Raw genomic sequence first — 27,701 nt, 5'->3', positions numbered from 1 at the left:
CCCACTGCATTTACATTCAGCAGTCCAGTGCCAGTCAATTCCTGCTGTGATTCCTGCCCTACAGAAAACAGTGACCAGTGCTCTCAAGAAAACTGAGATCTGGCCATGGACAGTATGGCTCAGTTGGTTGGACACCATTCAGGGCACAAAAAGATTGCTGGTTTGCTTCTAGTCAGGGCGCATGCCCAGGTTGTGGGCTCGATCCCCAACAGGAGGCAACCAATCAATATTCTGTTCTCATATCAATGTTTCTCTAAAAAAGAAAACCAATCAAAATATATATTCTTTAAAAACACTGGACTCCACTCACAAATGTCTCATAGCTGTGGGATAAGGTATGAGCACTGAATCGCCCCAGGGTGGGCATGACAAATCCACTCCAACACTCCAGTCTCCCCAAATTTATGAACCCTTCCTCTATGGTACACCAAGGTAGTTCTAGCAGCTCAACTCTGCTTAATTAGCACAGGTTACATTTTGAAAGGTTTCAGGTGCAACAGGGGACCTTTGCAACCCCTCAAGCTACAACACTGAATGCAGAAACTCTGCTTATAGGCCCATATCAATAAATTCAGTCTAACCCAACTTTAACTCCTTCCACCATTATCTCACATCCTTAACCCTTTGCACTCGCTTGCTTTTTTCTCGATTCCTTTATTCTAATGCTAACCGTGTCGAGTCACACTCGACATTCGATGCAAAAGGTTAAGATTCATTCCCACACATATTCCCCTGGTTCTTAACTATATAGTGGCAAACCAGACCACCTTTTAGAAGGTAGCACACCTCCTCATGGGTCACATTTTGCACCTCACCCTTTTTTGCTCAAACCTTTATTGTTGAGGATATTACAGATGTTCCCCTTATGACCCCCAATGCCCTCCTCCACCAGGTTCCTGCCCCACCCGAGGCCTTCACTACCCTATTGTCTGTGTCCATAGGTAATGCATTTTTGCATGTAAGATCTTTTGCTAATCTCTTCCCCCTCCCCACTTCTGTAATTTGTCAGTCTATTCCATGTTTCCATACCTGATTCTATTTTATTCACGTTTATTTATCATGTAATACAGGTTTGCTGGTGATGAACTCCTTTAGCTTTTTCTTGTCTGTGAAGCTCTTTATCTCACCTTCAATTTAAATGATAGCTTTGCTTGGTTGTAGGTTCTTGCTTTTCATCACTTTGAATATTTCTTGCCACTCCCTTCTGGCCTGCATAGTTTCTACTGAGAAATCAACTGAGAGTCATATGAGTGCTCCTTTGTAGGTAACTAACTGCTTTTCTTTTGCTGCTTTTAATATTCTCTCTTGTCTTTAATCCTTGGCATTTTAATTATGATGTGTCTTGGTATGGGCCTCTGTGGGTTCCTCTTGTTTGGGACTCTCTGTGCTTCCTGGACTTATAAGTCTATTTCTTTTACCAGGTAGGGGAAGTTTTCTGTCATTTTTTCAAATAGGTTTTCAATATCTTGCTCTCTCTCTTCTCCTTCTGGCACCCCCATGATGCTAAAGTTGATATACTTAAAGTTGTCCCAGAAGCTCCTTACACTATCTTCATATTTTTTACTTTGGTTTTTTTTTTGCTCTTCTGATTGGGTGTTTTCTGCTTCCTCATTCCAAATCGTTGATTTGATTCTCAGAATCCTTTACTGTTGAATCCCTATAAATAATTCTTAATTTCAGTTAGTGTGTGCTTAATTTCTGACTGACCCCTTTTCATGTCTTTGATGTTCTCACTAAGGTTCTTGAAATTCTAAGATCCTTGAAAGTCTCATTAAGTCCCTTGAAGGTCTCATGAGTAACTGTATAACAATGGTTTTGAACTCTGTACCCAGTAGTTTGCTTGCTTCCATTTCTTTCATTTGACATGTTTGTCTCCGCATTTTGGATGCTTCCATGTGTTTGTTTCTATGTATTAAGTAGAGCAGCCTTGTGCATTAGGTATCCTGTAGGATCCGGTGGCTCAGCCTCTAGATGTGCCCCTGTGTGGCCTGTGTGCACAGTCTTGTTGTAGTTGAGCCTTGATTGCTATTTGTGTCACTGGGAGGAATTGACCTCCAGGCCAATTGGCTGTGAGGACCAACTGGGACTGCAGTGGAAGAGCAGCTGTGCAGGAGACACCCTTATGGATCAGGACTTGGTTCAGTGGGGCTTCGGTGCTCACTGAGTCTGCCCCTTGAGTGTGTCACTTGTGGATGTAGAGTTGTAATCTAGTGTGGTCTGAAGCTGTCCACCGGGTACACTGGCTCTGGTGCCTCCCAGGAGGTGCAAAGTCAGCCACTGCCTAGGGCCACCCAAAGGAGCTACAGAAAGGTCAGCAGATGGCTCCTTCTTGTACTGGGCTTGTGAAGTGCCCAGACAAGGTCCAGGTATAAAGCAAGGCAGGCTGGTGTTAGTGCCAGGTCTTGGGCCTTTTATTGATAGGTTTGGGGCACGCTGACGCCAGCTGCTGCTTGTTTGAGAGATTTTAGCAAAGTCTGAAGCCTGAGCCAGGACAGGCCATTCACATGGAAAAGCTGCTGCAAACAGCTTGGGTGGAGCTGCAAATTGGATGGGGCGGGGTCTCAGGGAATCACTAGGGTAGAGAGACAAGTGTGAGCCAGGCTGATAGAAACTCGGATATGGCTGCCAGTCAGCTCTGCGATGGGGGAGGTCCCAACACAGGAACAATGACTCCTGAGAGGATCCCTATCTGGGAGAAAGCCATCCCAAGTTCCTACTCAGATGTCATACAGTCCAGTTCCTCCCCATACATCCCTGGGTTCCCCGAAAGTTGCCCAGAGCTGGAACTCAGAGGGATCGAGTCCTAGTAAGTTCATGGACCAGCCCTTTAAGCGGAACACCTGGGCCTCCAGCAGCCTCCGTGTCACTCAGCCACAATCCCTGCTGGTTTTTATAGCCCAAAGTTACAGGGACTTCTCTTCCCAGCTCTGGAACCCTGGGCTGGGAGTCTGGTGTGGGGCTGGGACCTCTTGCCCCTTGGGAGAACGGGGGGCCTCTGCAACAGAGATATCCCTCCTGATTAAAATGTGGCCCACATGGGTGTTGTACCAGCCCATTCAGAACCTCCACACCTCCTACCAGTCTTGATGTACTTTCTTCTTTACTTCTCTAGTTGTAGGACTTCCATTCAGCCAGCTTTCAGGTGATTCTGAATGATGTTTGTTTTGTATTTTAGTAGTAATTTTGATGTGGTTGTGGGAGGTGATGAGTACCGGCATTTACTTACCAACTTCGTCCTCCATTGCACCTCACACTTTGAAATCTGCTGGGACTATCCTAGAAGAGGCCAATTACAGGTTTTTCAGGGAATGGAGATTAAGTTCCTCAGACACCAAATGTAAAGACTTTCTATTGGCAAAGGTAGTCCAGCAGAATTTAGGGTTTCAAGGTTTCCAGGTTAATCACAATCTGACCATATGCTCTTAATTCAATTTTCAGGATCCCATTCCTTACCAATCAATGCTTTCACTTACAAACTGAGAGTTCAATTTGTACTTTTAGGGCAGACACAGAAACTCACTTTATGTAGAACCTGAGTGGGGAAATTTAAAACCCAAATTCATCATTTCGCTTTGTAATGTTTTAACTTAGCTGAATCACATTCCCCAGAATTTCCTCTCCTGCTTATTTCTGGTTTGGGCAGGCCACAAGAGAGAGTCTTGTGCAGCAGGCAGAGGGCACAAGCAAATGGGCACTCACTGATCTTCCAATCGACCTCACTGACCCAAGGCATGATTGGGCCTGCATCAGCTGCAGCACCTGCTTGTACCTTCCCTTCCCTGAGCTCCTCTGCCTCCTAAGCCAAGTGTGTGTAGTTAGCTCCATGACAAGGGTCCAGCTCTTGTATATCACCCACACAACCAAGGTCACAGACAACAGAACTAACACAGCTTTCAACCTGGCCTGCTGTGACCTCTAGCTTGTTCATATTCTCTTCCCCACTACATATCCATCTTCCATCCCCAAATGCCTGCTCTGTGAACATCAAAGTCCAGCATCAGCCATGTAGATAACAGCCTTATTGTCTATAAGCTGCTCCATCAGCTCCTACACCTTAACTCGGGTCCCTAATAACTACTGATTGAGAGACCTCTGTGCAGAAGACCAGGCATAAACACACAGCCTGAACCTTCCCATAAACAATTCTAGTTACTGTCCAGGGGGTTTGAGCACTCACAAACCAGGCATTGAGCAAAGTAGTATAAAATAATTATGAGCAAAAACAGGAACAGTATCTGTTTTCATTAACCTCAGCCTTTTTTGGAAAATAAAAATTCGCCCTAGCTGGTTTGGTTCAATGGATAGAGCGTTGGCCTGCAGACTGAAGGGTCCCAGGTTCGATTCCAGTCAAGGGCACATGTTGCGGGCTCTATCCCCAGTAGGGGGTGTGTAGGAGGCAGTCAATCAATGATTCTGTCTCATCATTGATGTTTCTATCTCTCTCTCCCTTACTCTCTGAAATCAGTAAAAGTATATATAAACGCAAAGAAAAATTCATAAATTAGCATTATAAATTTGATAAGCATCAGGGAGAATAGCAACGTCTCTAATAGGAGGACTTGACTTCCTCCTAGTGATCAAAAAAATCTTCAGCAAATGGATGGCTGTTTTAGTAGGTATGAGGGTTTCCTGGACTATTGTCTCTACCTTTATTCGACAAATGTACAAACTCACACACAAAAACTTCATGCAAAAGCTGTATTTGAGACAAGCTCTAAAGACTAGGAATAATGAAAGAAGGACAGAAAAGCATTCCAGGCAGAGGAAAAGAACAAGTGCCACACTCCCTGGTGGAGGAGATGATGGGCACAGGAACTAGCAGAAGGACTAGCATGGCTAGAGCCAGAAAAGCAAGGGGAGATGTAGTGCACAGTGAGGCAGAAGTCCCAAAGGATGAACATTGCCCTTGAGGCCATGTGATGTAGTTCTGTCTTTAAAGCAATAGGAAGCCATTGAGAGTTTTAAGTAAAAGGGTGACATAATGAGATCTGCTTTTTTTTTTAATGTAATTTTTGACATTACCAGAATTACAAACATATTGACTTATTACCCAAAAATCAATCTTAAAGCTATTCCTGAACAAATACAAAACAATATATCCACAAAGTATTCACTGAAGTGATAGAATATAAACAATCCAACTGTTCATCATTAGGAGACAAATACTAAAGAATAAAAAAGAGCTCATATGAAGTCATCTCCAGAATATATTAAGTAAAAAGGAAGAAACAAAACAGTGAACACAGAGTTCTAGACTTTGTTTAAGAAAGGAAGAGAAATAAAAAATACATGTATGAACTTGTATTTGCAAAAATGAAACACTGGAAGAATAAACCAGAAACTAATAAAAATGGGGCAGGAAGGGAACAGGTACAAAGGACAGGAATGGGAGGCTGTAAACATAACCTTTGTAATACAGCCTTAACTTCTAAACCACATAAATGTTTACATACTAAAAAATACATTACATAAATTAAAACAATCCTTAAACATTAAGAATTTCATGCAAATAAACCAAACTAATAGTCAAATCAGTAACATAATCAGAGAGAAAATATTTTAAAATGATTTTGTAATTCAGAATGTCAACTATACATCCTTATGTGGATAAGTTTTAAGAACAAAAATAACTAATAAAATATAAACCTACAACCATTTTTATTAGTGTTTTAAAACGACTATATTTATATTGTAGGAAAAAGAAAAGTAACTAATATTGCTAAAAATGTAAATTTTCAATGGTATGAAATGGAAATATCCATAAAATCAAAATGTATATATCTCAAGTCTGTCCAGTGAAAACAGGGGCATCCCAGTAGCAATCGGGACGCACACCACCAGGTTCTGGTATCTAAATTCCACTCCAGATAAAAGAGGTTAAATGAATCAGCTGATAGCACTTTATCTGCTCAGTGTTTCTGGCTGCATTGGGTTTATTTGTGAGACTGATGTAACAATAAAGTGAAATCTTCCCCTCTGAAAAAATAAAAAAGAACCAGCTAACAGGTACTGGGCAGGAAAAACACAAAATGTGTCTCAGACACCTTGCGTCAGGAACAAGAAACAGTTCAAAGATGAATGGAGCTGCATCCAAGGGAAGAAAACTACCTTGAAAGGACACCACCATACCCAAGTTAAGACAAATGGAAGAAAGAGTGATTACTACTTGGTTAAACGCACTGGATACACACAAAAAACATGTGTCACAGTGATGCTCAAAAGAGAAAAAGAGCAAAAAGAAACAACCAACTAACCCATATGCAGTCAAGAGGATATTGTTATCACTTCTGTCAGGATATACAGATAGATGTAAAGATCATATATACAATATATAGATCATTTACAAACATATAGATCATTTTCGGACAGATCAAGAAATTAAACCTAAATTATAAGAATATAACTATAAGCAGCCGAAACCGGTTTGGCTCAGTGGATAGAGCGTCGGCCTGCGGACTCAAGGGTCCCAGGTTCGATTCCGGGCAAGGGCGTGTACCTTGGCTGCGGGCACATCCCCAGTAGGGGGTGTGCAAGAGGCAGCTAATCGATGTTTCTCTCTCATTGATGTTTCTAACTGTCTATCCCTCTCTCTTCCTCTCTGTAAAAAAATCAATAAAATATATAAAAAAAAAAGAATATAACTATAAGCAAAGTGATCAACTTACTATAAACAAATATAATCTAAGTGTGTGTTTTTTAAAGTTGCTTTGCCTTTTAAAGACACTATTGCAACTTGAAAACATCTAAAATGGAATAAAATGCTTTACTAGTCTTTTCATTTTCACTCTCAACACTTTGATAAAATCATACCCATATTTTATCCAACATCTGGATAAAGTAATACCCCCAAACGTCAACACATTTGACGTTCTATTGACTCCAGACCAATTCCTCCTGCCTCAAATGACTTCACCGACCTTCCCCAATAGGCCAGACTCTGGAGACAAGAGATCCTACACACTCACAGTCATCCTCTCCCCCTTCATGTTGTTCAATGCCTGTCCATGGTTTCCCCCACCTACAGGATAAAACACTTTAACTGCCTTAACGTGATATGTATAATTATTTAAAATCTGGCCCCAAATTCATTCCTAGAAAAACGGGCCATCCCAAACTACAGGTGGCATCAGCAGGGGTGAACATCATCATCATGATCAATACCCACAGGGCACTTACTACATCCAAGAGCCACTCCACTGAAATTACACTTGATGAAGTAGGTGTCCCCATCCCATTCTACAAATAAACATAACATCCAAAGGAGTAAAAGATAACGAGGGCCATGTTTTGGCTGGGATTCAAACCTAGGATTGCCTCAAAACTTTCTTCATGCCTTTTCTCCTGCTATCCCTTCCATCCTCTCCTACTCTGTATTCTGTGGGAGCATCATCACCTTCTCTTTCACAATACCCTCTGCATAAAATGTCCTCATTATATATGTACATGTGTATCTTCCCTACAAACTGTTAAGGTCTCTAAGGGCACATCTTTATTATGCCCATACATAACTTGTTCTGGAAAAGATTTATGGCAATTTTAGGATCATAAAATAAACACCTAATGAAGATTTTATTAAAAATTAAATAAAATATGGGGCACAACTAAGAACCTGTTTACTTCAACATGAAAAAAATCATGCTGATAACTACAGCAAAGTTCAAAAGAGCCTGGCCAGTGTCACTCAGTAGGTTGAGCGTTGTCTCGTGCACCCAAAGGTCGCCAGTTCGATTCTGGCCAGGGCACATGCCTGGATTTCAGGGCACATGCCTGGGTTTTAGGTTCGGTCCCTGGTTGGGGTACAGGTGCATACGGGAGGCAACCAATCAATGTTTCTCTCACACTGATGTTTCATTCTCTCTCTAAAATCAATAAAAACATATTTTTAATATATTTTTAATTGATTTTACAGAGGAAGGGAGATAGAAGCATCAATAATGAGAAAGAATCACTGATCGGCTGCCTCCTGCACACCCCCTACTGAGGATCGAGCCCACAATCTGGTCATGTGCCCAGACTGGGAATCAAACCATGACCTCCTATCAGTGATGGGCAACCTTTTGAGGTTGGTGTGTCAAACTTCGCCAAAAAACTGAGCATAACTCAGGTAGTGTGTCACTTTGGAGGAAAAAACTAACTCCAAGACACTAGTCGCAAATGTTTCATCCTCGGCATGCGGCCGCGTGTCATCAGAAATGGCTACGCGTGTCAGTGCTGACACGCGTGTCATAGGTTCACCATCACTGTCCCAGTTCATAGGTCCACACTCAACCACTGAGCCACGTCAGCTGGGCAATAAAAACATATTTTTAAAAAATAAAAATAAAATAAGAACAATAAAAGTTCAAAAGAAGGGGAAGAAGTCAACAATGTTTGGCTTCAGCTGCTTTTTTTTTTTCTTCAGGAATTGTAAACTCTACAGTCTATTTAATTCTCATAAAAGCCTTATATAACAGGTTTCATCCCAGTTTACAGATGGGGAATCAGAAGTTCAAAAAGGAAAGGTGAGCCCTGGCCAGGCAGCTCAGTTGGTTAGAGCATCATCCCAATACAAATTTTATTCCTCAACAAAGGTTAGGGGTCCAATGCCCAGTCAGGGTACATACAAAAAACACTCAATGAATGCATAAATACGTAGAACAAATCAATGTCTATCTCTATCCTTAAAATCAATAAGAAAGAATAAAAATATTTTTTTAAAAAGGGCTACATGATGAATCAGCTATGTGACTTTGGACCAATGGGGCTGGATTTCAACCCAACTCTTCTGAGTTGAAAGGTCATTCTATCTCTATGTCCAACTCCAAAGCTCATCTCCTTTTCACAATACCATAATGTCTTCCAAACTGAACAAAATACTTGGACAAAATAATTGATTCCCATCTTCCAATTTATTCTTTTCAAAGAGAGAAGAAAACACATCTAATAAGCATAAGGAAATATTTACATGAATATATATTAACTGTTTTCTCAGCAGTTAATTAAGATCCTAACAGCTAAACCAAAGAAATACCAAACAGCATTATTTTTAATCTCTAAATAATCCACATTAGTAACTTCAGAAACAACAGTATCTTTTTCATGTATTTCTAACATACCAAGGGGAAAAAAGTTAATTAAGGTATGCAGCCATAAGTTGTAACTGTGCAATCAGGTAAGTAATCCAGTAGTGAAAACACTGTAATTAAATTCCTTGTAGGTAAGACTTCAAATAATTCATAATTTCTCATCAATACAGTAAGAGCCAAATCTGATGCAAAGGCACACACAAACCACATCAACCTCTCACTTCAAAATGAAAGGAGAGGCAACATTATCTAAAATACACTGTAAGGACCCCCATGACCAACATTACCTAGATTTCATGGGTGTTAATAGATATTACACTAAAAACAAAACAAAAAGAGATCTGGGGCCAAATATGGAAAACACTATTTCTCACAGCCCAAATGCAAAAATGTGAATTGTGACCCTAGAAGGAAAGGGATAGCATTGTTTCCCAAACTTAGGTGACCAAGGAACCTTTTGTCTATCCCCGTGGTCGGCAAACTGCGGCTCGAGCCACATGTGGCTCTTTGGCTCCTTGAGTGTGGCTCTTCCACAAAATACCACGGCCTGGGCGAGTCTATTTTGAAGAAGTGGCGTTAGAAGAAGTTTAAGTTTAAAAAATTTGGCACTCAAAAGAAATTTCAATCGTTGTACTGTTGATATTTGGCTCTGTTGACTAATGAGTTTGCCGACCACTGGTCTATCCTATAACAGCTCCTAGAACTACAGATGCTCCTAAACTTACAATGGGGTTATATCCCAATTAATCCATTATAAGTTGAAAATATCATAAATCGAAAATGCATTTAATACACCTAACCTACATCCTGGCTTAGCCTAGCCTATCTGAAATGTGCACAGAACACTTACATTAGCCTACAGTAGGCCGATTATTTTTTTAAATATATTTTTATTGATTTCAGAGAAGAAGGGAGAGGAAGAGAGATAGAAACATCAATGATGAGAGAGAATCCTTGATCAGCTGCCTCCTTCACAACCCCTACTGGGGATCAGACTGCAACCCATGCATGTGCTCTGGACCGGAATCGCATCTGGGACCTTCAGTCTGCAGGCTCTATCCACTGAGCCAAACCCGTAGGGCAGTAGGCCAATTATCTTGAGCTTCATCTTTCTCGCCAGAAACCGGACACAAAGATGGCTGTTTTATATACGTGATGGAATGCAAAAACCCAAAACAAGGTCCTAAAAACACTGCCAACATAGTTCACTGTAGAGTACTGATGTGATCAGGTGCCTGACTGGGAGCTGCGGCTCACTAGCCCAGGAACAACTCAAAACTCAAAATTTGAAATCCGGTTTCTACTGAACAGGAATTGCTTTCACGTCATTGTAAAGTCAAAAAAATCATAAATTGGGAACTATCTGAACTGTCACAAAGAATTCACCTTAAGTAACCAACACTGCTTCGGATATTCCAGAACTAAGTAAATACTGTTACTGTATTCTGAATTGGTAATTAAAGGTATGGTAAGAAACAGTACTAGTGAAATTCTCAGAATCATCAAGTCTTTTTAAAAAATCCTAAATTGAACGTAAATTGATGACCAGAGACACTCTTTCCTTATTCATTTCACAACATTTTAACAGTAACTATTTCCCTACTCAAAATATTAGAAATAAATTTTATTTTATTCCTCACAAGAAACTGATGCCTACTACTGATAATTCTGACGTTTTGTGCAACCTTTACATATATTAGCCTGATAATAAATGTTCTGTAAATTAGTAGCTACTACAATTTTTTGGTTTGCCCATTAACTAGGAGAAGGGAGTTGGGAGGTCTCATTTCACTTAAGCCCCATCTGTAATTTCGCAAAGTTCATAACCCCTTAAGTGTTCACACACTCAATTTGTCCTAGTCTTCATCCCCAAGTATAGGTTTAATTTTCACTTCCTAACAAAGCTATGTAGAAAACAATTACCGTATTCTCCCTTTACAACGACCCTTCCAGAAAATGCCAACAGAAGTTATACAGGTATTACCATACCTGTAGGTATGTCTACTGAAGTCACGTTAAGCAATGTAATCCTTTAAAACACTGAAATGTTTATCTCAAGTTGCTTTGTGACGTATAGGTAAAATAATCCGCACTTGCCACTTCAATATGCAGGAAAAACCCTCTCCAAAACCCGGAATCCGAACCACAAATCAAAGGAAGCAAATTGGCATAAAACAACTGCATGAACAGATTTGGGATGCCTATGTCGAGGCACATACTGCGGAGACCGTCACCAAAATCTATTCTAGTTACAGAAAGGGGGTCGCACCCCCAGTGGAGAGGCAGGCAGACCCGAACCCAAGGCACTGCGCAGTTCCCGCGTCACGGGGTTCTTCTCCACAAACGCTGCGGAATGCGCTCAAGGTCACCGCGAGGAAAAGTGTGAGCGTGTGCGAGTGCACCGACCTCGCCAGCCTCCCGTCCCGCGCAAGGCGCCTAGGGCGCGGGATGCCGCGCGGAAAAGGGGCGGTGGGCGTCACGGGAAGCCCCAAGCAGCCGCCTTCTCCGCCAGGCCCACCGCCGAGACCCACGGACAGCGCCGGGCTGCAGGTTATCACCCGCAGAACCTCCTCCCCTCCCATCCCTTCCCAGGGGTCCCACCGGGTCCACGCGTCGCAAGGGATCCCGCACCGCCTAGCCACGGACTCCGTAGGCCGTCCCCGCCCCTCCCCACCCCACATCTTTTCTCAGCCTTCCCCACATCCTTTCCTCCCGGCCTCCCTCCCCTTCCGCCCCCCAAGACCCAGGGGACTGGTACCTTTCCCCCTTCCTCCAGCCCCTCCCCCGCCCGGGGGTCCCGTTTCCCATCCCCAGCCCAGCCCGCGTTATGCAACTCACCCCACCGCCCCCGCCAGCGCCCGCCGCATCGGTCCCCCTCCCCAGGTCGCACCGCCCGCCCGGGGCCGCGGCGCCCGGAACAAAGCGCGCGGAGCTGCCGGGCCAGGGGCGGCGGCCATGTTGGCGGGGGCGGTGAACAAAGGCGAACGGCCGGAGGCCCCCGCCCGCGGCCCGGCCGGCAGGGGGCGCTGTACAGGCGCCACTCGCTGCCCGGACAATGCGCCGTGGCCCGCCGCTCCCCGGGCGCCACCGCCCCTCAGCGAGCCCGCCGCGCCCCCGCTCGCGACGCCCGCTCCCCTGCGGCACACGGCCTTACCTGTCGGCCACTGAGGCCGCTGTCCTCAGCCCGCGGGCCCCGCCGTCCCGCGCCGTGCTCCCGCCCCAGCCCGACCGAGCCAGACGGCGCCGCCCCGCCCCCGCTCCGCCGCCGCCGCCGCCGCCGCCGCCGCCGCCCGCCCTCGGCCGCACGGCGCACGCGTACTGCGCTTGTCGACTGCGCCGGCCGCGCCGCCCGGCCTCGGCCGGACGGACCACACTGCGCAGGCGCCCCAGGCGGTGGGCGGGGCCTGGAGCTACTCACCTGGCGGCCGGATGGGCGGGTCGGGACGGAGCACTGCAATGCCTAGCGGCGGGGCGGGGCGGGGCGGAGCCTGGCGGGCGGTGGAACAGACCGTCACCTGCGGCGGAGCAGAACCTGACAGCCCACCTGACGGCGGGGCAGCGAGGCGGGGCTTGGATCTGCTCTCACTTAGCGGTGCGGGGCTTCAGCGGCCCAGGTGCGTGCCGGGAAGGGGCGGTATTCGGAGCGGGGAGGTCCGAGAGCCCGAGTGGGCGCTACCGACGCCCAAGTAAGGCCTCCAGGGAAGTTTCGATTGTTCGCTCAGTGGGAGGCCCATAACGGAATGGCCAGCTCTCCTTGTCCTTGGATTAAAGCAGCAAGTCGTCCTGCGGCGTGCGCGCTGCCCTTCGGAGGAGGCCGGACACTGGCACAAGGGTGTCCTCGGTCTGAGCCGTGGCCCCCATCGACGGCTTCCTTCCCGCGCGGACCCCTCCGCTGCTCGGCGGGGCCTCGTCCGCTCACCTGCCCCACCTGGAGCGGAGGGCTTTAGGGAGGCGTCTGCAAGACCTGACTTTCCCCGCATGCCCGCCGCCACTCGCCCGTCTCCAGAGAGCAGGGGCCAAGCATGCCCATGGCTACCGCTGAACTTGTTTGACTTTATTTCACCCAAGGCGCCCTTTAAGCGTCAGGGTAGGTGTTTGCAGGAGGAGGAGGGAGAGGACGGAACAGTTTTGACTCCTAAGGAGTTGAGTGCGGGACCTGGAGGCTGACTCCCGCGTTTGAATCCTAACCCCCTAGGCCAGTGTTCTCCCCTTCGTCCAAACTTGGTTTTCCTCCACAACCACCCCACCCCCACCCCCAGCGCTCTCCGTTGACACACGTCCCTCCCCCCCGCCAGCCGGTGTCCTCCAGCCAGTCCCTGACCAAACGTGGTTCCTCGAGTGCAAAGGCACAGCCAGCCAGCCACCGCGTGATAAACTGCCTCCTCGCGTGTTAGGTTGAATGACAGGACTTACTATTGGAAAGCACTGTGTGTACTCTAACCTCAGCACACTTAGTTAGCAGTGCTCTTGGGGTTTCACTGGCACCTTTTCTTCCAAATAAGATGGCTACTGCTACGTGCCTGCCCTGACAGTGCTCATCTCGGATGACGCATTGGCTGGCAGGCGCAGGAAGTTCACAGGCCAACTAGAGGACCAATTTAGATACAGACAAATGAAAGTGAATCTCCTACTTAGCAGGAAGTATTGGGATTGGTGTGTTTAATGTTGATGGCCCAGACAATAGTGGAGCATTTCAGGAACAAGAAGGAATGGTGCCAAGGAGTCAACTGGTTGGGACACTTCAGTAGCTCCCTTGGTTTTTCCACCTCTACACTATTGACTTTTGGGGTCAGATAATACTTTTTCAAGGGGAATGTTTGACAGCATCGCTGGCCTCTTTCCACTCAGATGCCAGTAGTACACCTATTCCCTCAACGGTATCACAACCAAAAATGTCTCCAGACAAAGCCAAATGTCAAGACGAACCCCTGGTTTAAATGCTGCCTCTAGTAATGGTCGTTAGAGCTATCAAGGCCAAAGAACTCAGCCAGCCCTTTGTTGGAAAGGGCCACACTCCCCAGGAGGCTACAATTCTTGCTAGAAGTATCTCAGCTGTTGGAACAGCATTAGGAACAATGGAATGTATGCTCATGCAGCCCTGTGATTTACAAACATACTTCCAGTCTTCAATAAATGTTATGGCTTTCACCGCAGAAAAATAAAAGTATCTCAGCTGCCCTCTGAAGCCTTACTCAGCATACTGAATTTCAAAGTGGGTTTTTACATCACCCATGTATAGCTGCCAAAAAAAAATGTTTAAAGTAAATCTAGTCACGGGGAAAATAAGACAAATCCAGATTGAGAGCTTATCTGCAAAATAGTTCCACCAGACTCTTTAAAACATCAGTATCAAGGAAAACGGAAAAGTTAGAGAACTTCTCCACAGGAGACCACCAGGAAATCATCCTACAGCTGGTTGAAGGAAAGAAGCTGTGAAGGAGATGGGGGACAATTGGGGAACTTTGTGAGAGGAATATGCATTAGAAAGTATTATGGAATCATTAAATGCTTCAGTGTTATGATGGCTGTTGATGAGAATGCCTTGTTATTAGGAGAGGTGTATGCTGAATTACTTGGAGTAAAGAGTTCTCCTGGCTACAACTTTCAAATGACTCAGAAGCATCTATTTTATAGAGACATAAAGCAAATGCAGCAAAAAGTTAACAGAACTGGGTGATGGGTATATGTGTGTTCATTGAGCCTTTTTTTTTTTTTTTACAACTTTCCTGAAAAAATAATTTTTTTTCAAAATAAGTTGTAAAAGTGGAATCCAGTTATTTTTTTAATTTCTAGGATGCTAAGTTTCCCAAGCTGCCCCTGCTTTCTTCCAGTTTGCTAACCAAGCATTTCCAGAAACAAATATACAGTTAATTTTTTTACAGTTTCTTAACCACATGACGTCAGAAAAGCCTACCTCTTTTTTCCTCCTGCAGGAACTGTATTGCTGGCAGGAGTTCCTCTCAAGCCTGGAGCTGAAATTGCCTTTAGCTCAAAAGCAATCCACATACCATAGAGGCATATTTTTGGGGCGACTCATTCTGAACCCTGCATACTGGCTCTCCCACCCATGGCTCCAGAGAAAATTGTGGTTACACTGACTTGGCAGTCCTAACGTGGGAATCCTGAGAAGATGGTGGGCACACTAGAGCAAAGGTCTCTACTGGTCCTAATCAGGCACTGGGCCCGATCTCTGACAGAGCCATGTTGATACACACTCCACAGGAGGAAGCACAGGTCCAGGGCAGAGGTGACCAGAGCCTCCCTGGAGGGGCAGCAGTGGGACCAGAAAGGGGAGAAAGGAGTAAGGCGGGCGGAGAAGGGCAGAGTGAGCTGTGCCTGGACCACCTCCAGGTGTTTCCCCCATGGGGCTGCAGGAGCAGGAATGGATTCTCCAAGCCTCTTATCACCCTCCTTCACATTATCTCTTCTTCTCACCCTCCCAGAGGACAGACCCTTTGACGCCTTTCCCTGCTGTATCTCCACTGCCTAGATTAGAGTCTGGGGAAGGAAGGGGCTCATTAACAGCTCTACTGAAGACCCTTGGTGGTCTCTAGATGGCTTCCCCAGGTTTGCTCCACAGTTTCAATGCTGAAGTTATTCTTCCAGGGAAAGTAACCTGTTAGGAAAAACAGCCAGATTTACCCACTGCAGCCATTACCACCAGCTACTCAGGCAGACCCTGGAAGAGCCACACCCAGTTCTATGCCCCTGGCCTCTAACCTCTTCCCCATCCCCAATTGTCCCCTGGGGTCCTCCTCAACTAGGGTATGAGTCCCATCCTTTCCCACTCATAATGAAGGTCTGGACATCTTGTTTCCCTGGAAGCCTCAGACCAGGTGGACCCCACACTAAAGCCCGAAGTTACAGGGACTTCTCTTTCCAGCTCTGGAACCCTGGGCTTGGGTCTGGTGTGGGGCTGGAACCCCTTGCTTCTCACGGGAGGCCTAGGAGATATTCCTCCCAATTAAAAAACACCACGCATGGGTGCTGGAGCAGCCCGTTCTGCGCCTCCACCCCTCCTACCAGTCTCACTGTGCTTTCTCCTTTACTTCTCTAGTTATAGGACTTCCATTCAGCCAGCTTTCAGCCGGTTCTGAATGATGGCTGTTCTGTATTCTAGTTGTAATTTTGATGTGGTTGTGGGAGGCAGCAAGTACTAGTGTTTACCTATGCCACCATCTTAGTTTCCTCTCAGAGCAAAAGTTTTAGATTTTGATTAAGTCTAATTGTATGAATTGAAATGTGTCCCCCAAAAAAGATATATTATAGCCCTAACTCCTGGTTCCTGTGAATATGACACATGTAATCAGATGTAATCTGCAGATATAATCAAGCTAAAATGGGGCCCTACTGGATGAGGGTGGACCCTAACTCAACGACTAGTGTCCTTATAAGGAGAGAGAAACACACAGATACAGAGACACGGGGAGAGCACCAAGTGAACACAAAGGCAGTGAATGAGGGAAGTGACAACAAGCCAAGGGATACCGGTGTAATTAACGTAGTTATTAATAACAAGAAAGGAGCAAAGGGAAAGCCAAATATTATAGGCATGTCATTTGGGCAGTTTTGCCAGGAAGCTGCAACTTTGCACACCCCAGGGGACTGGGCAAGGGAAGAATGGATGCATGCCCAATAAAGTTGGGGTGACATAGGTGTCCCAAGTAGATCCCGGGAAAGGATCTGGGGTGTTATCTAAGGCGTCCCTTGAGATAAACTTGAACCGTGCAGGGTATGTTGGGACATTCAAGTAGTTGCTAGCGAAGAGGCTACTCTACGCATGCAGGACCGAGGGCGGGCCTAGGACCGAAAAGACCAGAAGCTTTAATTTCAATTTTAAGCGTACGCAAAATGATTCAACTAACTGCCAGAGGAATTACACCACATGTAATTGCAAATCACACAGCACTTTATTACTCACACAAGTTCCTGATGCTGTGGGTACAGGCTTAACGGGATCCCGGTGGTGCTGTCCTCTGGGGTCCGGCAGCTGGGCTGGGCTGGTCCGGATGCACGGGGCTGGCGTTCCTCACCCGAGAGCTTGGTCAAGTCTTGATCAGGAGGTACTAGCTGTTCTTCTGTGGTCTGGCAGGGAGAGGAGGGTGGAGCGGCGTCACTTGCCGGACCAACCAAAGGACATGCCTTTGTGGTGGTCTCCACAGGCGAGCACTGTTGGCTGGTCAGGACCCATTTTTAAAGCCTGTTTTGTACCTGCAGCAGTTCAGGTGGCTATCAATGAATTACGTCAATGCACACATGTTAATCTCAGACAGGGCGAGGGGCTACATGTTATCTAGGGAGAGTACATCACTCACACATATGGTTATCTTAGCAAGTCACTTCTAAGTCAGTAACTGAAGTTCAAATCCTTATCTATGGCGTACACACGCTTTAGGGCAGTGGGGAATGTGTCCTTAATATCACACTTTAAGTTTCAAGAAAGTTAACTCAAACATTTTAAAACCTTTTTAACATTTTTAGACATTTTTAAAGATTTCTATATATTGCTATAACAATAGAGAAGGTACTTGGCTGTCAGTCACACTGGGAAGCAGGTCATTGGCTAGGATAGGCATGGCCAATGCAAGGGTAAGAAATTTAGGATATTTATTCCCCTAAACAAAGGAGCTCTTGGTCACTCTTGGGCTCTTGGGCTCCTGGTGGGTTATGCGTGACTCCTGGCTTGTGGGGCTCTCTTGCTCCTGCATCCTGTATTTGCCCACATGGTCCACAGCCATGTGAACCCCACACACAATGGACTAATGCACTGCAACTAGCCTGATGCTGAACTGGAGCCAACTGCAATATGGAACAGAAACTCTGGACACTGCCTTTGCTTTTAGCTCTACTGAAACCCCAACTATACTTCTATGACTAGAATGGGACTTTAGAAACAGAGATGTAATTCCATACAAATAAAAATCACTCATCCTCTCCTGTGAGTCTTAGAAAATTCTTTTTCTCAAAATATTGTAAGGATCCCAATCCCAGCACTCTGTGGGGAAAGGAATACCTCAATCAGCAGAAACTGGAATAAACAAAGAATTCTTCCCTAGAGACTTGAGAAGCATGGACCTATTGACACCTGATTTCAGATTTCTAACCCCTAGAACTAAGAGAGAATATATTTTGGTTGTTTTAAGCCACCCAGATTGTTAAGACAGCCCTAGAAATCTAACATACTAATTAATCAAGTTTTTTCTTAAGTGGATTGTGCTTTTAGTGTCAAGTCTAAGAATTCTTTGCTTTGTCCTAGATCCTAAAGATTGTCTCATATTATCTGTTTCTAAGAGTTTTATAGCTTTACATTCTACATTTAAGTATGTGATCCATTTTGAATGTATTTTTCTGTAAGGTATGAGACTTGGGTTTTGATTCACTTTTTTACTTATGGACATCCATTTGCTCCAGTATCATCTGTTGAAGAAGTTACCTTTTTTCCATTGAATTACTTTTGTACTTTTGTGAAAAATCACCTGGGCATATTTATGTGAATCTATTTCTTCTGAGTTCTCTATGCTTTATTGATCTATGAGTCTATCCTTCTACAGATACTACTCAGTTTTGATTGCTGTAGCTATAGTAGAAGTCTTGAGATCAAGTAAACTGATTTTCCTACTTTATTCTTTTTCAAAATTGCTTTAGCTATTCTAGCTCCTTTTCCTTATGAACTTTAGAATGAGCTCATCTGTGTCTACAAATAATCTCGCTGGGATTTTGATAGTAATAGCATTAAACTTGTATATCAATTTGGAGAAAATTGTCGTTTTTACTATGTTGAGTCTCTTGACCCATGAATATGGTATGTCTCTTCATTTATTTAAACTGTCTTTAATTTCTTTCATCAGCATTATATAATTGTTATTTTTTCATCCTTACCTGAGGACATTGATTCATAGAAAGAGGGGCGGGGGGAGAGAAAGAAGGAGAGAGAGAAACATCAATATGAAAGAGAAAAATCGATTGGTTGCCTCTAGTATGTGTCCAGACTGGGAATCAAACCCACAACCGAGGTATGTGCTTTGACAGGGAATCAAACCTGTGACCTTTCTGTCTACTGGACGATGCTCCAACAAACTGAGCCATACCTGCCAGAGCAGCATTATATAGTTTTTAGCAAACAAATCCTATAATTTTTTGTTACATTTAAACCTAAGAATTTTTTGAGTGATTTTAAATGGCATTGCATTTTTAATTTTTGGTGTCTACATGTTGATTGCTAGTATATAGAAATACAGTTGACTTCTGTATTAATTCCAAGAGCTTTTTAATAAAAATTCCCTGTGATTTTAATTTTGCCAAACCTTTTTCTGCATCAATGGACATGACCCTGTGGTTTTATTTCTCTAAGTTGTTAATAAGGTTGGTTACAATGATTTCAAATATTGAACCAGCCTTGCATTGCTAGAATCAACTCTACCAGGTCATTGTTTGTAATTCTTCAATATACAGTTGAATTCTGTTTGCTAGTATTTTGCATTTATCTGTTATTTTATTTTGTTGCAATGTCTTAGTCAAGTTTTGGTATCAGGGTCCCACAGGCCTCAAAAAAAAAAAAAAAGTTGTGAAGTATTAGTATTGACATTTTCCTTCCTTAAATATTTTATTGAATTCACCAGAAAAGCCCTCTAGATCTGGGCCTTTCTAATAAATGGAAGAAATTTTATTCTAAATTAAATTTCTTTATAGATTTGGGGCTGTTTAGATGTCTTATGTCATATTTGCTAATTGTATTTTGCAAGGAATTTGTCCAAGTTGACTTATGTCTTGAATGGGTTACAGACCAAAAGATGGATAGGCATTTGGAGCATAGAGAGTTGCATGGTCAAAGGTGTGGAGTGAGTTCAGGTGGGTGGGTATAAGTAGTTGTTGCTAGAGCATGAAGTGGTAGAACCAAACTGTAGACAGGCTGCTCTGAGCCCTCTTTTCAACTATGCCATGCCCTTGGGCCTTGACCTTGGCCTGCCTAGTCCAGCTGTGGCCAAAATCCTGTTGAGTCAGTTGGGAGAGAAGGCCTCACCTTTGCTTTCATAGATTCCATTGTTAGGCCTATGAAATATACTGTCAGATTATCAGGAGAAAAGGCATATAAATGTATTCATTTTTAATATTATATGCATGGAGGCATCATAGGAAAAATACCCCAAAAAAAGCAGTAAGAGCTTGTGCACCAAAAGGATAGGGGATATGGGCTTCTTAGGAGAGAGTCAGGGATTTTTTTTTTAAAAAAAGATGACTGGGCCTTAGAACAGATGGGAAGTTTGGGACAAACTTTGTCTGGATTGGGTGGTGACTTCTAGTATCCTCTCCTAGTGGATGGAACTCCCAGGCAGGGGATTTAGGACAACAAAATTCTCTTTGGAGGATTTGTCTTTAGGTGAATCAGTGAAGTTCAGGGAAGGGCTCTCCCAGCATTTGCTGTTTTACAAGTGCCTTCAGCTCCAAATAATCCATATATACCAAAGTGCATATTTTGGGTGGCATGTCTTGAATTTCTTCAGTATCTGCTTACCTGTGTGTCCTTGATTTCTGACCATCCCAGTCTGTCTTCAGCAAGAATCCTGTTGAATAGGTTTATGTAATAGTAATAATTTTCTCATTTATAAGTTTGTAATTTTAGGGTGAACGCTTAGCGTAACATATTAAGGGTCAGACTTGACCACTTAGGTAGCCACATCCCTGTGTGTGTGTGACATAGATAAAACTTACCCCATATTCCTCCTGTACTCCACCCATAGGAATGATGCATGTTGCTGATAACCTGCTTGTACTCTGATGAACACTTGTGTGATGCTGTATGCTACTGATAGCCACCCGGACTGCTGTGGGCCAAAAGGCTTAAAAAATGCGTACATCGATCATCCTCCTGATCCACACTCCACGCTGCCTTGCTCCACGCCGGACAGCAGAGGAACGGCCAAACCTCCTATCGTGAGACTTCGGTCGCCCTCCTCCTGCTGACTCAACCCAACCAGACGGCCAGCCACCCAAAGACGGATCCACCGCTGCCCTCAGAGGACGCCACTCTTCCCCAGGGACCCCGTTAAGTCTGAGCCTACGGCACCAGGAACCTTGTGAGTAATAAAGTGTTCTGTGTGATTTGCAACTGCATATATTTGTGTGGTGTAATTCCTCCAGCAGTTTTAACTATATTAATATCAGGTCAGATGATAATGCCTACCCTCGGTTCTGCTTGCTTAGAGTAGTCTCTTCGCTAGCAACTACTTAATGTCCAAACACCTGCACAGTTAAGTTTATCTCAAGGGACGCCTTGGATAACACCACATGTACTCTACTCGGACAGTTTAGCAAGAATTCCCCACCCTGGATGTCTCCTCTTAGGGATTCTCCTAGCATTGATCACCCCTCACCCCCATCCTCCCCCACCCCCCGCAACACACACACACTGTTTGTTGGCTTTAAACCCACAGCCATCTGTCCTGCTTTGAGAGTTGGGCCAGAGCTCTCTCCCCTATTATAATACTGGTAGTCTCAACACCTATTGCCATCGTGCTGAATAAAGTTTTCATTGCTCTTTTAACAAGTGTCAGAATAATTTTTTTTCTTTAACAGAGCCATGTTCTTAAAGATTTTTTAATCTTTGAGGCATTAGAAAAAATCTGACTCTGGTTAGATTTCTCAGTACAAAGCTTGAAGTAATAATTCCTTTTGATGGGGTTCAGGACATCTTGGCACCTTGAATATTTTAAGCTGAAGAAATTGGAGAACTGGTAGGGTAGGTCCTGGAAGGATTCTCTAACCCCCTCCCCTCCCCCACCCCCACCCCATCCCCTGAAACAGGCTATAAGACTTTTTGATCAGAGGTGCCTTCCTTGTACCAGAGGAAAGGAGCCTCTTATCTCCAAGACAGAGGAGACACTGAGAAGATTCAGAGAAACAGGCCCTGCTGTCTCCCCCAGTTCACCACACTGACTTTTTACCATTGTTCTGTCATATTCCTCCATGACCGTCCACTCTTCATCCACTCTAGCATAAAAACACTCAAGTTAGTGGTTTCTTTGGGTTTTTATTTATTTATGAAGGCTCCAATGTCACGTAAAACTTACATTAAGTAGCTCTGGCCAGGTAGCTCAGTTGGTTAGAGTGTCATCCCAATACACCAAGATTGTAGGTTCTATTCCCACTGAGGATACTCGGGACAAAAAGGGGCCACATGGTAACCTGAGTAGCTCAGGGAAGGCCTGCATGGCAACCTTGCAAACTCAGAGACCTAAACTAAACACAAAGGATGGTCTAAAATTAAAACTTTTTACACTAAAGCAGTTTATGGTGGGTAGTCATGTCCTCGGCCAGTGTCTTCCCTGACAAAGGTCAATCTTTATCTTAACTAAGCTTGTCTATTATCATTTGCTTCTAGGATAACATTTCTTTGGAAAGTCTGGGTAACTCCCCTTTTTCCAGAGGGCACAACCAGTGCAGCAGGACAGAGACCACAAATCCTCTCATTGTTTTATCATGTTAATTGTTTTTTACATTTATCTTTATTGTTGAAAGTATTATAGATATCCCCCTTTTTCCCCCATTGACCCCCCATACCCCAAGCCACATATAAGGTTAATCACTAACTGTTAACTATCCTGTATCATTTTACTTTTCATCCAATCCCAGAACTCCCCCCCCCCTGCCGTCCTTTGCTTTCTCCCACCTCCCTAATCTATCACCAAACACATACAAGAACCAACCATTGAATGCATAAATAAGTAGAACAACAAATCAATGTCTCTCTCCTCTTCTCTCTCTCTTTCAAATCAATAATTTTTTTTAAAAAAACTTACATTAAATAAAATGTATACTTTTCTCCTGTTATTCTGTCTTTATCAGTTTAATTTCCAGAACAAGCCAGGGACTCTGTGAGGGTCAAAGACAACTTTTTTCCTTCCCTGTGCTTCCTTGGGATAGCTATATTAGGTTTTCCCCTTGTAGCTAACTTTAGTGAAATGAAATTAATGGCAATCTATTGTTCCCCAAATTGAAGGAAAGGTGAGACCCAGGCTTGGAAAGGATAGAAGACTGAGGAGACTTGAGAGACCTGGAGCAGGAAGAGATGGGTATCTCCTCAAGGGGAACTGGGAAATTTTCAACCCTTTATAACTCTGCTGAAGCTCCAATTCCGGTGAGAGTGGGTTTGTGTGGTCTCTAAAAGCCACAAATCTCAGCGCTACCTGCAATCTAGTGGGAAGTTTTTAAAAACATGTTGATTTCCTAGCCCTACCCCAGAGATTCTGATGGATAGTAATTGGTTGGACTCCCTCTGGGCCTTGGTCTTTTCCAGAGCACCTTGGGGAGAGGAGTGCTCACTGGGGTGGGGCTGAGAGCCTGCACCCACCTGTAGGTGCTTTGAGGAAGGTGCCCTGCAAGTTGTGCTTGCTAGTGTGGGGGAAATATAACTGCAAATAAAATCCTCTCCCACCCCAGAACATCACTCAACAATTGTGGATGAAAAGGGGCCACATGCTAACCTGACAAGCTCAGGATAGGCCTGAGTGGCAGCCTTATAAACTCAGACACCTAAAGTAACCACAAAGTATGGCCTGAAATTAACTTTTTAACTAAAAGCAGCTTATGTCAGGTGGTCATGTCCTAGGCTAGAATCTTCCCTAAAAAAAAGTAAACTTGGCTTCCAGTCAAGATGACAGCATAGTACTCACCACCTTCCACAATGACACCAGAATTTACAACTAAAATACAGAACAACCAAGATTCAGAACCACCTGAAATCTAGCTGAACAGAAGTCCTACAACTAGGGAATTAAATTAGAAGCACATTGAGACTGGTAGGAGGGGGCAGAGACCCGGTGGAATCATGGAACCAGCTGGTCCAACACCCACGTGAGGCAGTTTACAATGGGAAGAAATACTTGGCTATGGAGGTTTCCCAGAGATGGGGTCCCTGCCTCACACCAGGACCCAAGCCAGGGTTCCAGTGCTGTGAAGAGAAGTCCCCATAACTTCTGGCTGTAAAAACCAGTGGTGATTGTTGCTGAGTGACACGTATGCTTCTGGAGTTCCAGGCAATTCTTCTTTTAAAAAGTATTTTTATTGATTTCAGAGAGGAAGGGAGAGGGAGAGAAATAGAAACACCAATGATGAGAGAGAATCACTAATCAGTTGCCTCTTGCACACCCTCTACCAGGGATGAGCCTACAACCTGGGCATGTGCCCTGACTGGTAATCAAACTGTGACCTCCTGGTTCATAGGTTGATGCTCAACCACTGAGCCACAACGGCCTGGCCAGGCAGTTCCTCTTAAAGGGCTCACACATGGACTTACTTGGACTCACTCCTTCTGAGCTCCAGCACTGGGGCAGCAGCTTGAAAGGAACCTGGGACATTTGGGGAGGAACTAACTTGTCTGGAATCAGGGCGAGAGCTGGAGGGCAGCTTGCTCCCAGACAGAAGTGCTGGCAGAAGCCAGCGTTCCTTTGCTGAACCATCCTTGTCACAGAGCTGACAGGCTGGGCCATATCTGAATCTCCATCAACCTGGCTCACACTTTTGCTCTGTCCCAGTGATTCCCTGAGACCCTGCCCCTCCCTTCTTGACGTCTCATCCAAGCCATTTCCAGTGGCTTTTCCATACAACTGTCCTCTTTTGCCTCATGCTTTGGACTTTGCTAAAATAAAACAAGCAGCAGTTGTGCCCTGTACCTCTCAATAAGTGGCCCTAGGCCTGGCACTAGCAGCAGCCCACCCTGGTTCAGAGCTTGGCCTCTCCCGGGCACCTCCAAGCTCAATACAAGTAGCAGTCATCTTCAGATTGCATTGTAGCTCATGCTGCGTGGCCCCAGGCAGGGGAAAGGCAGAGGCTGACTTTGCACCTCCTGGGAAGCCCCAGAGCCGGTGCACCCAGGGTTCAACTTTGACCACACTGGATTACAACCCTACCATCTCCACAAGTGAGGGGCAGACTCAGTGAGCACCAAAGCCCCACTGAAGCAAGTCCTGCTCCATAGGGTTGGCTCAGAGACCTATGGAGTGGGTCTTCAGCTATAGTTGCAGCCAATCCTTGCAACAGATAGGCCTGCGGGTCTATCACTCCTAGTGACTCCAACATAAATCAAGGCTTACCTACAAGGACAGTGCACACAGCTTACACAGGTGCACACCTGGAATGCCCACCTCAGGTGACTGGGGAGGCTGAGTCATTGGGCCCTACAGGACACCTACTGCACATGGCCACTCTACCAAGTCTGGGAGACATAGCAGACCTACATAATACATAGAAACAAACACAGAGAAGCAGCCAAAGTGCAGAGACAAAGAAACATGTCACAAATTAAAGAACATAAGTAACTTCCAGAGAAAGAACTAAATTAAATGAAAGCAAGAAAACTACCAAATACAGAGTTCAAAACAATGGTTATAAGGATGCTCCAGGAACTTAATGAGAACTTCAAGAAACTTAGTGAGAATTTCAAGGAAATTAATGAGAAATCAACAACATAAAAAAGGACCAGTCAGAAATGAAGCATACGCAAATGGAAATAAAGAATAATTTACAGGGTATCAACAGTAGAGGACACTGAAAATCAAATCAACAATTTGGAATATAAGGAAGCAAAAATCACTCAATCAGGACAGCAAAAGGAAAACAGAATCCAAAAATATGAAGATAGTGTAAGGAAATGCTGGGACAACTTCAAGAGTATTAACATTTGCATCATGGGGTACCAGAAGAAGAAGAGAGGGAGCAAGAAATTGAAAACCTATTTGAAAAAATAATGACAGAAAACTTCCCCTACCTGGTGAGAGAAATAGACTTACAAGTCCAGGAAGTGCAGAGTCCCTAACAAGAGGAACCCAAAGAGGCCCACACCAAGACACATCATAATTAAAATGCCAAGGGCAAAAGACAATGAGAGAATCTTAAAAGCAGCAAGAGAAAAGCAGTTAGTTACCTACAAGGGAGTGTCCATACGACTATCAGCTGATTTCCCAACAGAAACGTTGCAGGCCAGAAGGGAGTAGCAAGAAATATTCAAAGTGATGAATAGCAAGAACCTACAACCAAGATTACTCTACCCAGCAAAGCTATCATTTAGAATTGCAGGTCAGATAAAGAGCTCCACAGACAAGAAAAAGCTAAAGGAGTTCATCACCACCAAACCAGTATTACATGAAATGCTAAAGAGTCTTTTTTAAGAAGAAGAAGCAATAAAAGATAAAAAATATGCACAATAGACTAGAACCTCCACACATCCTGTGGACTGTAGCTCTAACCCAGGAGGGAAGAGTGACATGGCGGTGGCCAAGCTCTTGAACCTGTCCCTGGTGGTACACAGACCCGGGGACCTGTGCCTGGAGAACTATGATATTTCTGAACCAGGCCCAAACAAGGTGCTGCTTAAGATGCATTTTGTTTTGAGTCTGTGGCTCAGATGTCCACCACCGGCAGCACAGTCAAATTGGGGATTTTGTTGTGAAAAAAATAAACAATGGTTCTGGGTCATGAAGTTTCAGGAACAGTCATAAGAGTGGGATCATTGGTAAAGCACTTACAACCAGGTGATCACACTGGCATCGAGCCTGTTGCTTCCGGAGAAACCGATGAATTCTGCAAGATTGGCCAATTCAACCTGTCACCGTCCATCTTCTTCTGTGCCACACCCCTGATGATGGGAACCTCTGCCGGTTCTATAAGCACAATGCCAGCTTCTGCTACCAGCTTCCTGACAATGTCATCTTTCAGGAAGAGGCCCTGATTGAGCCACTGTCTGTGGTGATCTGTGCCTGCCAGCGAACTGGAGTCACCCTGGGGAACAAGGTCTTTCTGTGTGACGCTGGACCAATTGGACTGGTCAGTTTGCTAGTGGCCAAGGCAATGGGTGCTGCTCAAGTGGTGGTGACTAATCTGTCTTCCTCTCTGTTGTCTAAAACCAAGGAAGTTGGGGCTGACTTTGTCCTCCAGATCTCCAAGGAGAACCCTCAGGAAATCAACAGTAAAGTGGAGGGTCTCCTGGGGCACAAGCCAGAAGTCACCATCGAGTGCACTGGGGTGGAGACCGCCATCCAGGCTGGCATCTACGCCACTTGTTCTGGTGGGAGCCTATGCTTGTGGGACTGGGTTCTGAGATGACCAGTGTGCCCGCAGTGCATGCAGCCCCCAAGGATGGATATCAAGTGCGTGTTTCAATACTGCAGCACATGGCCGATGGCGATTTCAATGCTTGCGTCCAAGTCTGTGAATGTAAAGTCCTTAGTGACCCATAGGTTTCCCCTGGAGAACGTGTTGGAGGCCTTTGAAACATCCAAAGAGGGATTGGGGTTGAAAGTCATCATCAAGTGCAACTCCAACAACCGGAATCCCTGATGTTAATTGGGCTCTGCCCTCATTGCCACCCTCTCAGCATCTCAGGGCTAAATGCCTAGGCAAGGGTGGGCTTTAAGGCAGAAGCTTCTTTTAAGTAATAAGGATAATCAAAATACTTCATTGTAAGCAGAGGCCTTACACAGAAGAGCTGATATGCCTTAAAACGCAAGTAGGGATGGTTTGGGGAACCTGTAGTCAGAATGACTGTTTCTGCTGAGCAGAGTTCAGCAAGTGGAGCAGAGTGTGGCAGGCAGGTGCTGGGAGTTCGCCTCCTCCGGAGTGCCTGAGTTAAGTGAGGGGAGAAAT

At 44.8% G+C, this 27,701-nt stretch overlaps 1 protein-coding gene and 1 pseudogene across 6 annotated transcripts in view; one reads left to right on the top strand and one right to left on the bottom strand.

Moving 5' to 3' along the window:
• The window catches only part of SPIN1 (spindlin 1), an 86,771-nt gene extending 74,419 nt beyond the window's left edge, over positions 1-12,352 (bottom strand). For 2 of the 5 annotated variants that reach the window (XM_079790710.1, XM_079790704.1), the window contains exon 1: positions 12,220-12,352. The gene's annotated coding sequence lies outside the window, so the exon portion shown is untranslated. Of the gene's footprint in view, positions 1-3,226; positions 3,277-11,903; positions 12,195-12,219 lie in introns of those variants that run through there. The other 3 variants (XM_079790706.1, XM_079790711.1, XM_079790705.1) reach the window with 3 other exon arrangements.
• A 13,971-nt stretch (positions 12,353-26,323) lies between these two features.
• Positions 26,324-27,395, top strand: LOC307110528 (sorbitol dehydrogenase-like; annotated as a pseudogene). Its single transcript has one exon. The product of its transcript is annotated as a sorbitol dehydrogenase-like (transcript).
• The last annotated feature ends 306 nt before the right edge of the window (positions 27,396-27,701 follow it).

This window comes from Cnephaeus nilssonii (genome assembly GCF_951640355.1).
Source record: "Cnephaeus nilssonii genome assembly, chromosome: 14".
Lineage (NCBI taxonomy): Eukaryota > Metazoa > Chordata > Mammalia > Chiroptera > Vespertilionidae > Cnephaeus > Cnephaeus nilssonii.
The sequence above is the reverse complement of the archived record's forward strand: the minus strand, read 5'-3'. Positions and strand labels throughout refer to the sequence as shown.